The sequence below is a fragment of the Propithecus coquereli genome, unplaced genomic scaffold (genome assembly GCF_000956105.1).
Source record: "Propithecus coquereli isolate 6110/MARCELLA unplaced genomic scaffold, Pcoq_1.0 Scaffold160, whole genome shotgun sequence".
NCBI classification, from domain to species: domain Eukaryota; kingdom Metazoa; phylum Chordata; class Mammalia; order Primates; family Indriidae; genus Propithecus; species Propithecus coquereli.
Genome location: NW_012140525.1, coordinates 1,469,024 through 1,474,551, shown reverse-complemented (window position 1 = coordinate 1,474,551; position 5,528 = coordinate 1,469,024).

The following is a 5,528-nucleotide window of genomic DNA, read 5'->3' as shown; positions in this document are numbered from 1 at the left end:
TTTTTTTTTTTTATGAGACTTCTCCTTTCCAAGGTGGTAAAACAAAGTTTCAAAGTTTGTCTCTCCCATGAGTTCCTTTATAGGTTTTCTTTTTCCCTTTCATTCTTTCACCCTGAGTGAGTAGTAAATGGTAATAAGCATATACTTTCATAAATCAGTAGTTTTCCACATTTATGCCTGGAAAACCAGATTTATATATGACACAACAAAATAGTGAATACTGATTAACGTACATTAGCATATATCATCAATAGCTCTAATGGAAAACAATCATTGTGTACGTGTGTGATTGCTATAAATATTCCCCTAAACTTATGTTAAGAGCCCAAAAAAACTGTGGAATTATTTGTAAAGAAGGATGGAAAAGACTCAAGATGTGAAGAAAGATTAATTTGGAGTGAATGGCAAGGGGGCTTCTATTCAAAGATTACTTAGAATTCAATAATGATGGAACAGGATGGTGGAAAATGGGACAGGTTAAAACAAGTGGCTTGCAATCTATTTTTTTCCCCATTAATTGATTACCAGAATACCAGAATGGTTTATTCCCTCCCAATGAAAGGAGGCAGATGACCCATTCCCTATCATTGTAAACATGCTGGTAATTCTCCTCCTGATATTGTTAGCAGGAAAGTTCTGATCTATGGAATGATCACAGTGGATGTCTCTGTTTTAGGATTGCCTGTGCTAAACAAATCTAGAACCTATGGCTTGATGAGACTTTACTCTCTGGGACCTCCTCTAATTATTCTGGGTCAGAAAATTCATCACACAAAATGTAAGGGCATGTGGAGCCATGTGGGATATCCCAGAGCTTTTCCTGATTCACCTTTGCTTCTTGATTCTGGGTAGGACTTCTAACTCATGTGACTCTCATTTGACAATCCAAACCTTTGTTTTAGCTTAAAAATAATTTCCATTTATAAAATAACTGAATTAGACAGATATAATTGTTTTATATGAATTGTCACAAGAACTAAGTCATCGCCCTCACAGTATAGGGAAAATAACTGAAGCTCAGAGAGGTTGTTAATTTGCTTTAAATTATACAGTAAGTGATAGAGCCTGGCACCATGCTAGGCCACTTAGAGGCAGAGGAAATATAAAACCTCGCCTCTGGCTTCCTGCAACAATCCTCCACCTTCCATATAAATCATGTTCCTAATCCATGCAAATAACACGTTAGACTTTCCTAAAAAGAACGACAAGTACCAGGTTGCAGCAATAGTAGGGAAAAAGCTATTTAAAACTGTATGTACAAAAGACTTTTTGGAGGATTTTCAGTTTCTGATCCAGCATGTAAAGAGCTTAGAAGTCACCACTCCTTCTCAACAACAAGCAAAAAGCTGAAAAAAATGGAAAAATCAAAAGATTTCTTGAATCCATTAGGGAAGTGAGGTCCCAGGGAAAGACACCTACCCCCCAAATTGGAGAGACAGACAGGCAGATACAGAGAATCACAACTTACCTAAGCAGAACCTGCTACTAGAAACCTATAAGGGAACCAATGCCTGCATAGGAAAACCAGAACAGTAATTGACAAACTGCTGAAGGCTCAGTGTGGACAGGTCTGAGAGTTAAAAACTCCAGGGGGACCTAATCATAGGAGAGGCCTCATCCATTTGTGAGTTTTACTTCCAGATGCTCTATCAGGTTCTTAGGGTGAATATTGGTGAAAAATCCCCTCATACTTTTTTGAGGGGAGGGGAAAAGTAACCATTTTGAAATACAACAGAGCACTCTGTTTTTCTTAACAGGTCTGCCCTCAGAACCAAACCCGCTGGGACTTTATTAGAGCCTAACCTACTGGGAGAAGAGGAATATCCAATTCTAGCCCCCTCTAGCCATCCTGTCGGCTTAAGGGGGGAAATAAATCTGAGAAGCACTGGTCACATTAACAGTACAGGGGTATAGGCTCACCAAAAAACTAAGACCAAGTTATAGGACTGCAGAACACTCTTGCCCCTCCTCCATACCTTACTGCCACGTAACTAAAAGCCCATTTACAGAAGTTTCATTTCCCAGTACATAATGTATGTCCACTTTTCAACAAAAAATTTCAAGGCATACTAAAAGGCAAAAAACACAGTTTAGAGAGACTTACTAAGCATCAGAACCATTGTCAGATATGTCAGGAAAGTTCAAATTATCAGACCAGGAATTAAAAAAAACACAACTGTGATTAATATGCAAAGGGCTTTAATGGAATAAGTAGACAACATGCAAAAACAGCTTAATGGATGGATAAAGAAAACAGAAAGATGGAATTATAAGGAAAAATAAAAAACAAATGCAAGAGATCAAAAACAGTGCAACAGAATGAAAGTTTTCTTTGATGGACTCATTAATATATAGGGCATGGCTAAGGAAAGAATCTTTGAGCTTGAGGATGTGACAATAGACACTTTCAAACCTGGAAAAGAGAATAAATAATTGAAAATTAAAAAAAAAAAACACCCAGAACAGAATATCCAAGAACTGTGGGAGAACTATAAAATATGTAACATGCACATAATGGGAATGCCCAGAAGTGGAGAGAGAGAGAAAGGAACAGAGCCATATTTGAAACAACAATGACTGAGAAGTTTTCCAAATTAATGTCAAACACCAAACCATAGATCTGGGATGCTCAGGAAACATCAAGCAGGATAATGCCAAAACCCCCTTAGGCATATCATATTCAAAATTCAGAAAATCAAAGATAAAGAAAAAAATCTTCAAGGAAGGTAGAAGAAAAATCACCTTACCTACAGAGGAACAAAGATAAGAATTACATCTGACTTCTCTTCTGAAACTATGTAAACAAAGAAGAGAGTGGCGTAAAATATTTAGTGTTGGTATTAAAAAAAAACAACAACAACACTAACCTAGAATTCTTTATTCTGAAAAATTGACCTTCAAAAGTGAAGGAGAAATTAGTTTCTCAGACAAAGAAAAATTAAGGTAATTTGTTTCCAGTAGATCTACCTTGTAAGAAATGTTAAAAAAAGTTCTTTAGAGAGAAAGAAATAATATAGGCCAAAAACTCAGGTCTAAATAAAGAAGAAATAAGTGAAAGTAGAATAACAACTGATTTTTCTTATTCTTAATTGATATGGTAGATGACAGTTTGTACAAAATACTTGCAACAAGGTATTTAATTATGTAAGCTTATGTGTATATATGTATATATGTATAAGCCTATATATATATATAAAGCACATATATATACTTATGTATAAGTGAAATATATATATTTCACTTACATATACACTTATACATATGCTTATGTAAAACTGAAATGAATGATAGCAATGATACAAGGGACAGAAGGAAGGAATTAGGAATATCTTGTTATTATATGGTACTTGCACTACCTGTGAAGCAATATGGTGTTATTTGAAAGCGGATTTGGATTAACAGTAAATGTATATTGCAAACTCTAGGGCAACCATTAAAAACATTTTTTTAAAAAAGGAGTATAATTGATTTGCTGAGAAGGGAGACAAGATGAAAGTATATAAAATTGCAATTAAACCACAAAAGACAGAAAATGTGTGGAAGACAAAAATAGGAACAAAGAACAAAAGCAATAAATAGAAAACAGCAATAAATATGATAAAAATTAATCTAATTATATTCATAATCACTGTAAATGTCAATGGTCTAAATATAAGAATTAAAAGATTTTGAGAGTTCATCAAGAAATAAGACTCAGCTATATGTTGTCTACAAAAAACCCACTTTATTATTTTTTGTTATTTTCAGAATATTATGGGGGTACACACATTTTGGTTACATATACTGTCTTTGTCTCACCCAAGCCAGGGCTACAAGCATGCCCTTCCCCCATACACTGTGCTCCACACCCATTAGTTGTTAGTTTACCCACCCCCAACACCCTCCTCCCACCTGACCGGCACCCAGTAAATATTATTTCCATGTGAGCACCTTAGTGTTGATCAGTTAATACCAATTTGATGGTGAGTACACGTGGTGCTTGTTTTTCCATTCTTGTGATACTTCACTTTGAAGGATGGGTTCCAGCTCTATCCAGGATAATATAAGAGGTGCTAGTAAAAAACCCACTTTAAATATAAATATACACATACATATACATAAAATGTAAAAGGATAGAGAATGATATACCATACTAACATTAATATAAAGAAAGTGGGAGTAGCTACATTAATTTTGAATAAAGCAGACTTTAGAGCAAGGAAATGTATCAGGGATAAAGAGGACATCATGGACATATTTAATGATAAAAGAGTCGATACCCCACAAAGACAATGATCCTTACTGTGTGTGAACCTAACAACAGAGTATTAAAATATGAGGCAAAAATATAGAGAACTTCAAGGAGACAGGGATGAATCCACTGTGATAGTAGATGTTAACACCCCTCTATCAGAAATGAACAGATCCAGCAGACAGAAAATTAATAAGGACACAGTTGAACTCCATAACATTATCAATCATCTGGATATTATGGACACGTATAGACTACTTTATCCTACACCAGCAGAATACACATTCTTCTCAAGCTTCACATGGAACATTCACTAAGATAGACCGGATTCTGGGTATAAAAATCAATTGCTTTTCTATATAACAATGAATAAGTAGAAATTTAAATTAAAAACAAATTACTATCGACTATTTAGCACTCTCCAAAATGAAACAGTTAGGTATAAATTTAACAAAATATGTACAAAGTCTGTATGAGAAAAACTACAAAACTAATGAAAGATATCAAAAAAGAACTAACTAAATAAATAAATACCCATGTTCATGGATAGGAAGACTCAATCTTGTCAGAATGTCAGTTCTTCTTAACTTGATCTATAGATTCAATGGAATTCCAGCCAAAATCCTAGCAAGTTATTTTGTGGATATTGACAAACTTATTCTAAAGTTTTTGGAGAGGCAAAAGACCTGGAATAGCCAACTCAACATTGAAAGAGAAAAATAAAGGTACAAGACTGACTACTAGACTTACTATAAATCTCCAGTAATCCGGACAGTGTGGTGTTGGTGAAAGAATAGACACATAGATCAAAGGAACAGAATAGACAGTTCAGAAATAGACCCACATAAATACAGTCAACTGATCTATGAAAAAGGAACAATGACAATACAATGGAGCAAAGATAGTCTTTTCAACAAACAGTACTGAAACAACTGGACATCCACATGCAAAAACACTAACCTAGATACAGACCTTACACCCTTCACAGAAACTAATTAAAAATAGATCATAGACCTAAATGTAAAACACAAAACTATAAAACTTCTAGAGCATAACATAGGAGAAAATCTAGGTGACTTTAGGTATATTGAGGACTTTTTAGACACAACACCAAAGGCACAAGCTTTGAAAGAAATGATTGATTACCTGGTCTTCTTTAAAATTAAAAACTTCTGCATTGCAAAAGACAATGTCAACAGAAAGAGAAGACAAGCCAGACTGGGAGAAAATATTTGCAAAAGATATATCTGATATAGGACTATTATGCAAAATATACAAAGAATTCTTAAAACTGAAT